Raw genomic sequence first — 10573 nt, forward strand, 5'->3', positions numbered from 1 at the left:
TGAAAAACAGTCCCACACCATGATGCCTCCAAGAGTTTTTGTGAGGGCTGTGGAGGGTCATCCACTATTCTGGTGGCTTTGTGGATGCAGCATGTGGGTAAATGTCTATGATGGAGAGAAGAAAGATCCCAATGGTCTTCTCAGCTGTCCTCACTATCCACTGCAGGGTCTTGTGATCCAATAAGGTGCAATTTCTAAACTAGTGATGCAGCTGTTCAGAGTGCTCGCAAAGGCAAATAGTAACTGGTAAGTCTTTCTTTCTGGATTTTTTAGTTGAAACTAGTTTTAACACAGATTGTCAGATAGAAGCTGTACCTGTGCTTCCTTGTTGCTATGAGATGTTTACACATTGCTTTATTAAAGCTAATTCCGGTATTCATATTCAGTTTCGGTCAGGGGTCACTCGTTCACACAACTACACTTTGTTTTACTAATGAGGCATGTTCAGCTCTGAAGCACCCCACCACAGTACTTAAGAACTAAGAAACGCTGAGGTGGAAGTGTCAGCACTTGTCGTGTAAAGACCTGCGAGTCCACTGAGCAAGGACACAGACAAGACACCACTCATGCTACTAAGTATACTATTTTCTCCCTTTATTCCACTCGCTGTTTACCTGTTTACACACTAAAATGTGTCATCAGTTTATCCCTGTTATTTGCCACAGGCGCAGCCCTTGGCACACTCCCAGAAAAGTATGCCACTTGGACAACCTACACTCTCTGAATGTGGCTCTGGCCTCTGCAGATTCCCTCTCATTCTCTATCAGACTTTGGAACTGCCAATCTGCCATCAACAAGACAGATTTCATTCCTGCCTTTGCAACCTCAGTGTGCTGGCTCTAACTGAAACCTGGATCCATACAGAGAACAATGTCATACCTGCTTCCCTAACCTCCAACTTCAACTTCTCCCATACCTCGCATACCAACAGACCAGTGGGTGGTACAGGTTTGCTTCTCTCCAACACATGGAAATTTACTTGTCTTTCTCCTTCTTGCTCCTACACGTCCTTTGAATTTCATGCTGTTACAGTCACTGACCCTGCCAAAATGCACTTTCTTCTTGTTTACCATCTTCCAGGTCAACTGGGGAAGTTCAACAATGAATTTGACACGCTACTGTCCACCATCCCGGATGATGGAACTCCTCTTGTGGTCCTTAGTGACGTCAACATTCATCTAGACAAGCCAAATGCAGTTGATTTTCTTGCTCTTCTTCTCACATTTGACTTCAAGCAATTTGCCACAACAGAAACTCACAAAACTAGCAAACAGCTCAACCTCATCCCAAACTAAGAGCATCAGAAAGAAAATGGTGTAAATCTAATGATCCAACTGAACTAAACAATTACCAAACACTTCTCTTCTCTTTTTCCAATAGCATCTCCACTGCTAAAACCACATACTACCAAGAGAAGACTGGCAGTTCTCCCAACACCGACACTCTCTTCAAAACCTTTTCTTCCCTTCTCTATCCCCCTCCTCCCCCTTTCCCTACTTCTCTCACTGCAGACAACTTTGCCAATTTCTTTTCCAACAAAGTTACATCAATCAGGAACCAGTTCTCACCCCCAGACATGCATAGACCAGCTTCTCCTCCATGTAACTCCCAACTGGCTTCCTTCTCTCCCCTCTCAGAGACTGATGTCTCAAAACCCCTCCTCTCTAGCCGTCCCACAACCTGTCCTCTTGACCCTATCCCTTCTCACCTTCTTAAGTCCATCTCTCCCACACTATTACCTGCACTCACACACATCTTTAACACGTCGCTCTATACTGGCACATACCCTACCTCATTTAAGCAAGCCCGGGTTACCCCACTGCTTAAAAAACCATCACTCAACCCTGCCATAGTTGACAACTACAGACCTGTTTCCCTCCTCCCTTTTCTTTCCAAAACTCTTGAAAGAGCCGTTTTTTAATCAGCTCTCCAATTTTCTCACACAGAACAACCTCCTGGACACCAAGCAGTCTGGCTTCAAGAGCAATCACTCCACGGAGACTGCTCTGTTTTCCATCACTGAAGCCTTATGACTAGCAAGAGCAACCTCTAGATCATCTGTCCTCATCCTACTTGACCTCTCTGCTGCTTTCTATACTGTGAACCATCAGATTCTCCTGTCAACTCCCTCCAGCCTGGGCATCACTGGAATGGCTCTAGATTGAGTGGAATCCTATCTCTCAGACAGATCCTTCAAGGTATTGTTAAGGGGAGGTATTTCTGAAACTCAGCAATTCACAACTGACATTCCTCAGGGGTCTGTTCTGGGTCCACTGCTCTTTTCTATCTACACTACATCTCTGGGGCAGGAGATTGAGTCTCATGGCTTCTCATACCATTGCTATGCTGATTACACCCAGCTCTATTTGTCCTTCCAGCCTGACGATCCATCTGTCTCTGCACGAATCTCTGCTTGCCTGTCGGACATCTCGGTCTGGATGAGGGAACACCACCTTGAGCTCAACCTGGCAAAATCTGAGCTTCTTGTCATCCCAGCCTGTCCCTCAATCAACCACAACCTCACTGTACAGCTCGGCTCAACCACACGCAAGCCAACCAGGACGGACAGGAACCTTGGGGTGATTCTTGATGACAGCTTGACGTTTACAGACCACATCTCAACAACTGCACGGTCCTTTAAATTCATCCTGTTCAACAACATTAAAATCAGACCATACCTCACTGAACAGGCTACACAACTATTAGTTCAGGCTCTTGTTATCTCAAAACTGGACTACTGAGTCTCACTACTCTCAGGCCTCCCAGCCAGCTCCATCAAACCCCTTCAGATGATTCAGAATGCAGCAGCACGCCTTGTCTTCAACCAGCCCAAGGGAACCCATGTCACACCCCTCTTCATCTCCCTCCACTGGCTTCCTGTAGCCACCCGCTTCAAATTCAAGGCCTTGATGCTCACCTACAAGAACTTGTCTCCAACAGCACCCTCCTACCTCAACTCACTCCTGAAGGCTTACATTCCCTCAAGAAATCTGCGATCAATTAATGACCGACACTTAGTATTATCTACTCAGCGTGGCTCAAGGTCCCTTTCAAGAACCTTCAAACTAACTGTTCCTCAGTGGTAAAATGAAGTTCCAACCTCAATCCAGATTGCAGAATCTGTCACCATCTTCAAGAAACAGCTTTGCTTCTTCTGGAACTCAATTAATGGATCTTGTATAGTAGCACTACTTGTATTGTTCTCTGCTTGATAGATCTCTTTGCTTGTATTTTCTCATTTGTAAGTTGCTTTGGATAAAAGCGTCTGCTAAATGAATAAATGTAAATGATTCCTCTGTGAATTTTGTGAGGATGGGAGGTGGGAGATGGGCTTTTTTTAGCCTTTGCAGAAAGTAGAGATGCTGCTGGGCTTTCGTGGCCATGGAGCTGATGTTTAGGGACCAGGTGAGGTTCTCTGTCAGGTGAACACCAAGGAATTCGGTGCTCTTGATGATCTCCATGGAGGAGCCGTCGAAGCTCAGCAGAGAGAGGTTGTTCCATGCTCTCCTGAAGTCAGCAACCATCTCTTTTGTTTTGTCCACATTCAGAGACAGGTTATTGGCTCTGCACCAGTCCGTTAGCCGCTGCCCCTCCTCTCTGTGTGCTGACTCATCGTTCTTACTGATGAGACCCACCACAGTCATGTGAACTTGATGATGTGTTTGGAGGTGTGCATTACTGCACAGTCTTGAGTCAGCAGAGTGAACAGCAGTGGACTGTGCACACAGCCCTGAGGGGAACCCCATGCTCAGTGTGGTGGTTCTGGAGATGCTGTTCCCGATCCAGACTGACTGAGGTCTCCCAGTCAGAAAGTCCAGGATCCAGTTTCAGATGGAGGTGTTTAGGCACAGTAGGTTTGGCTTTCCAATGAAATACTGAGGAAGTCTATGAACAGCATTCAAACATAGGTGTCCTTCTTATCCAGGTAGGTAAGGCCAAGAGGTAGGGTGGTGGTGATGGCATCATCTCTTGAGCAGTTGGTATGATATGCAAACTGCAGCGGGTCCAGTGAGGGGGGAAGCAGGGTCTTGATGTGCCTCATGACAAGCTTCTTGTAGCACTTCATGATGATGGATGTGAGTGTAACGTGACATTAGTCATTGAGGCAGGACACTGAAGACTTCTTCGGCGTGGGGACAATGGTGGTGGCCTTGAAGCACATTAAAATGATACCACTGCTCAGGGAGATGTTGAAGATGTCAGTGAGAACATTTGCCAGCTGGTACATACATCCTGTGAGCGCTCTGCCAGGAATGTTGTCTGGTCCAGCAGCTTTCCGTGGGTTGACTCTGCATAGTTTTCCTCACATCATCAGTGGTTAGATACAGCACCTGGTCATTGGGAGGAGGGGTGGTCTTCCTTATGGCAACTCTCCCGAGGCCTTGAAACAGAATATAGCTGTGGCATCTTCATCAATTTCACATTTTATATTTTCTACATCATCAAAAGATTTTCTAACAGTCCATGATTTAGTGAACCAGTATCAGGATGTATTTATTGATAGAGATTTCTAAGCACTTCTGTAACTCGCTCTGGATAAGGGCGTCTGCATAATGCCGTAAATGTAAATGTAAGTGGGACCTGATTACCTGATGTCAACTTTGGTAACAGTCCCACTCAGTCCACGAGCACATGTTCGAAAGGTTCCCCAATAACTGGAATAGGACACAAAGGAGCAGGGGAAATAGTTTGATCAGGCTTACCAGTGTTTTCACATACATGACAACTATGACAATAATTTGAAACACTTTTTTTTACACACAAGGCCAAAATAAACGTTTCAAAATCTGATATGTCTTAGCCACGCCCAAGTGACCAGACCATAGACCATAGTCTCATGAGACATAACACCTGCTGCTGTTTGTACACAGGTGGCATAACAATCAACAATCTGGTAGGTACAATAAAGTTCCGGATCTTTACAATAGTTCCACTTATTCAGCAACAGATCATTATCCCGAAAATATGCTACTTGCTTTATTTGCGACCTTGTCTTTATTAACTGCAAGGCAAAAATATTTCTCCAAACTGGGGTCTGCCTTTTGGGCAGGTATAAGCTGATCCCGGCTAACCAACAAGTCCAACAACGGACTTTTGACAGGCATATGCTGCGCTTTCTGCGCTTTCTGTTTGCTAGAATTAACAGAATGTGACACTTCAGGCAATTCAAGAACACAACAATGAATCAGACAGGTCTTCTAACATCTTCTAAATTATGCGACTGAGCTCGAGTAAATACACTAGCTTGAAACACATCAGGTGCATGAATGAACTTACCCCTTTAACGGGCAAAGCTGTGCATACAGCAACCTTAAAATTACCTGAGAGTGAGTCAGTTGACAACTCAGCTGTGTGCTTTTACGTAACCCATTTCCAAGCCCTGACATACAGCATATGATCCACAAAACAATTTACAGGAGAGTGGCAACGTCAGCTAAAATAAATGACTGAGCAACTCAAGTGTCTCATAACATTTTCACAGGCCCAGAATTTATATCACTAGGCAACTTAACGTTCCCATTAAAACAAAAGGCTGATGGCATGGATCTACCTTTGTCTCAACTAGGGATGAAACGGTTAACGGTTTTATGATAAACCACGATAAAATTCCCTGATGGTTAATATTACAGCGTCACATTTAACTATCATTAAAACCATGTGCAATTATGGTGATTTGTAAAACTCACGGTAAAGGCTGTCCACACACACCCAGCATGAGTCTGACGCAGGCGCAGCATGCAACATTGTTTTTGAACGTGAAAACGGACGCTACATTTAAAAACCTAACACTTCTGCACAATTCGGCATGAGCCGAATGAGTCAGGGTCGCAGCACAGATCAGCAGGAGTCAGATTTCATTTATCACGTGACAAGAGTGAGGCAAGCTGACTAACAAGACGATGCCTGAAGATTTGGTTGAATATAAGCGAGTTTGTCATTGTACTGTTTTGTTGTTGTTGTGTTTTTCATTAAGAATAATAGTGAACCCAACATTCAAGCAATTGTCACCTCCGAATTACTGCTAATTCGAAAGTGAAAGTGAAATGCACGCAGCCTCACGGGCATTCATAAGCAATTTAAAAGCAGCGGAAAAAGTGTCAAGGACACGCCAAAGCCTCCTTTCACAGCAACTTTCTTCTGGCAAGCTCTGCAGACAGGGTTAAAATCAGACAGGGTTCAAATCCGCCATGTTCTCTAACTGAACTTAATGATCGCAACAATCCTAGTGACAATCATCCATCACTTTATAGTCAAATATAAAACCTGTTTAAATGATATCAGTGTGACATTAGACATGTCTGAACACACAGGACCCACAAGAGCAACACCTTACTGGGATTACTGGGACTTGTATTTTGTTTACTCTGCCTTTCCTTTTTACATTTGAGCGACAAACAGTTATCAGCATTATGTCCAGTTTTATGACATTTATTTACATTTACACCTATTCATTTAGCAGACGATTTTATCTAAAGCGACTTACAAATGAGGAAATACAAGCAAAGTGATATATCAAGAGGAGAACAATACAAGTAGTGCTACCATACAAGATATTTTAATTGAGTTCTAGAGAACAAAGTGTGCAGAGTAATTTATTAAAATATATATATATATTTTTAGAAAGAAGGATGATGTGGGGTTGGTGTTTTAGGGGTTGGTTAGGTGTTCACGGAAGAGGTGGATCTTTAGCTGTTTTTTGAAGATAGTGACAGATTCTGCTGTCTGGATTGAGGTTGGAAGTTCATTCCACCACTTAGGAACAGTTACTGTGAAGGTGCTGGAAAGGGACCTTGAGCCACACTGAGTAGGCACTACTTAGTGTCGGTCATTAATCAATCGCAGATTGCGTGAGGGAACATAAGCCTTCAGGAGAGAATTGAGGTAGGAGGGTGCTGTTCCAGACAAGGTGTTGTACATGAGCATTAAGGCCTTGTATTTGATGCGGGCGGCTACAGGAAGCCAGTGGAGGGAGATGAAGAGGGGTGTGACATGGGTCCTTTTGGGCTGGTTGAAGACAAGACATGCTGCTGCATTTTGAATCAATGACTCTAAAAACATTCTCGCGTCTCCTGAGATTGAGGAGGATAGGCTTTAGGCTTAGGTCTATCTGATGAGTGCGCTACTCTAACTGATTTAAAAGCTTGCTTGTGTGTGAGTACAAATTCATCAGTAAGAACTGCTTTTTGAGACACAGTAGAAACTGTTCGTTCATTCAAATATACTATGACATGTTCAAGGACACCATTTTTAAACTCCTCTAATAAGAGTAGTTCTCTAAGTGATTCATAATCATTAATAAAGAGTGCAGGATCAGGTTCACACAGAGGAACAGCTTTCTTGGCTGTTTTGTTGAGTTTTCTGAGTTTATTGAGTTTTATGTAATTTTGTTTGAGCTTCATCTGCTTAGTCACATTTCCTTTAAAAGCTTTAAACACTAAACATTTTTAAATATAAATATTTATAGCGGGTTAGCACTGATGGATGTTTAAATGCTTTGGAGAGCAGTGAGACAGTCCATGGTATTTTTATATTTTTAAACCTATTCTAAACAGTGAACTTGCTTCATAGACACCACTGTCATAAAATACTAAATGTGGGAGTTAGAAGAAAAGAAAAAAAGGCGTAATCAAAGGCATCTCAGGAGATACACACTGTGTGGCATTATTATATTTTTAACTACATGCAGTTTGATTTTCTTTACATTCTGGAATTTGCATTTTGCTCTTTAACATTTATTTTATGCTTATTATACTTTCATTTGTTTCATATTTTAATGCTGAGGGCTACATGAAAGAAACAGCAGAAAAGACCTGGTAAATTTAGGTGAGCTGCTAATTCTTCCCAGCATTGCATTTTTTCTTATGATTTGTAGGATTAAAATACCTAGGTAAGAAATTGTTTTGTGTGTTGCAGTAAAATACTGAGTTCCAGGGTGGTGAGATGAAGCTGAGTTACATTTATAGTTTATGGCATTTGGCATATGCCCTTATCCAGAGCGACTTACATTTATCTCATTTATACATCTGAGCAGGGCCCAACAGTGACAGCTTGGCAGTACTGGGATTTGAACTCACAATCTTCCGATCAGTAGTCCAACATCACTCCAAGGTTGATTATTGTTCTATGACAGCACATCCCCAAGTTTGCATTCCTTTTTTACCACAAAATTTGCCAACTGTTACATGTCATATTTTCATTCATACATTTTAGAGGTGTTACTATCCACCTTTTTCTTGAACATGGAAGTCTCGCCTGGCTCATACCACAAGCCTGTTTTACAGTACATTTCTGGTCTCTGGTGTTTATAGTCAAATTAGCGTATGTTCAAGCTGATAATGGGACATTAAACTTGTGAAAATGGCAAAAAAGAATGCATATGGCTTCATAGTGATGACACTTTACAGTGTCTCGATGATTGTCTTTTGACAGTGCCTCACCCGTCAAAGTTTAATGACTGAGTAGATGGCATAAGGTTATTGCACAAGATTAGCTACATTGATATAATTAACTATTTTGTGTTCCCTGAAGGCGTTGATGGTGGAGAACTCTGAAATTACAAAAGCACAGAAGCATATAATTACCCGCACAGCAATAAAACAGACCAGGTTTTGTACAGGAAACACGGCAACTTTATTTTTTTGAAAGCAGAGTGATCCTAGATACAGCTCCGGATCTGGGTGAAGTTTTGGAGGTCTTTTTGTCCACACAATGAACTCGACAGCAACATGTAGAACATGGAGTACTAAAGCTCAAACCATTCAGCTTAAAAATAACAGACCAAAAAATTGCATTTCTACCTAGATTAATTTAGCCATTTTACACTGTTTATTATATAACATTATACAATTTAGTAATAATTGAGTCTTAAGAAAGAGGCACAGAAGATTCATCCAACAAACATTAATTATAAATTCATGACTTGGTGTTAAACTGCCTGAACAGTTGTGGCAGGTCTTTTTAGGACTAAGTGATCTCATTCAATATTATGTTGAATTATAAGATGAGTGAAACACACAGAGTAATGTGAATGATGCTTATTACATTATACACTGAGTACAGAGAACCTTTAACAGTGTCTGAGCCCAGTATTATATTACATTATCCACCCATCCATCTTCTATACAACTTATCCTTCAGGGTCATGGGGAACCTGGAAACCCCTGCAGCACAAGGAGAACATGCAAACATGCACACACAAAGGGCAATGGCGGGAATCAAACCCCCAACCCCAGAGGTGTGAGGCGAACGTGCTAACCACTAAGCTACCATGCGCTATGTTATATATAGATAGCACAAGACGGCACTGCAGATGGCTGACTCAGACCTATACCTGATCCAGTTCACTGTCCACTTGTCGGTGGATCACCAACTTCCTGACAGACAGATAGCAGCAGGTGAGGCTGGGGTAATTCACGTCCAGCACCTGCACAATCAACACTGACCCCAGGGATGTTTGCTCTCCCCACTGCTCTTCTTCCTGTATAAAAACAACTGCATCATTAAAGATCATTCTGTCAAACTCTGGACGTTTGCATATGACACTACAGTCATTGGTCTCATCCAGGTGGTGTCAAGTCTGCTTAAAGAGGTGAGGTCCAACAGCTGACTGTCTGGTGCAATCAAAACAACCTGGAGCTGAGCTGGACTTGCTCAAAACAGTAGAAATGACAGTGGACTTCAGAAAAAACCATAATGAACTGCACAGTGTCATCCATGGAGTCCTTCAAGTTCTTGGGCTCTAAAATCTCACAGGACCTGAAGTGGGAGACCTAAATTGACTGCATTGTGAAAAAAGTCCAGGAGAGAATGTACGTTCACCACCACCTGAGGAAATTCCACCTGCCACATGAGCTGCTGATACAGTTCTATTCAGCCATCACTAAGTCTGTTCTGTGGACTTCAATAACTGTTTATTGAATAACTGTTTATAATAACTGTCTGGTTTGGTTCAGCCAACAGACAAAAGAAGGCTTCAGCAGACTGTGAGGACTGCAGAGAGGATCATTGGTGCACCCCTGCCCATTCTCCAAGACTTGTACTCCTCCAGGATCAGGATGGAAAAAATAAATCACAGACCCCACATACCCTAGACTTAACCTCTTTGAACTCCTCCGCCCTGGTAGGTGCTACAGGGCACTCTGCACCAGAGCAAGTAGGCACAAGAATATTTTTTTCCCCTACAGTAGATGTCCCTCATGAACTGATAATAGGGACACTAATCCTCTTTAAAGTGTGATTGTTGGGCTGTAGTGCAATATATTACTGCTCTTTTGTGACCCACACATCTGGGGTTTTGTACATACCTGTTGTACATATGCAATACTGTGTATTAATTATATTGATCTTTATTATTTTGATATTGTAATACTTTATCACCTTTTTCTACTTTTTCTACTTTAATATATACTTTGGTAAATATGAGCAAAGAAGGCTGTGAAAAATGGTCTTTATTGTTTAACCTTCACATAAATTATCTGCTCTCATGGATAAATTATCTGCTCTCATGGATATCAAACAATTGCAAACAAAACACATGTTTGTCAAAAGAAAAACTTTGTTAGTAGTGGAGTGC

The sequence above is a fragment of the Ictalurus furcatus genome, chromosome 1 (assembly GCF_023375685.1).
Source record: "Ictalurus furcatus strain D&B chromosome 1, Billie_1.0, whole genome shotgun sequence".
Taxonomy (NCBI): Eukaryota; Metazoa; Chordata; class Actinopteri; order Siluriformes; family Ictaluridae; genus Ictalurus; species Ictalurus furcatus.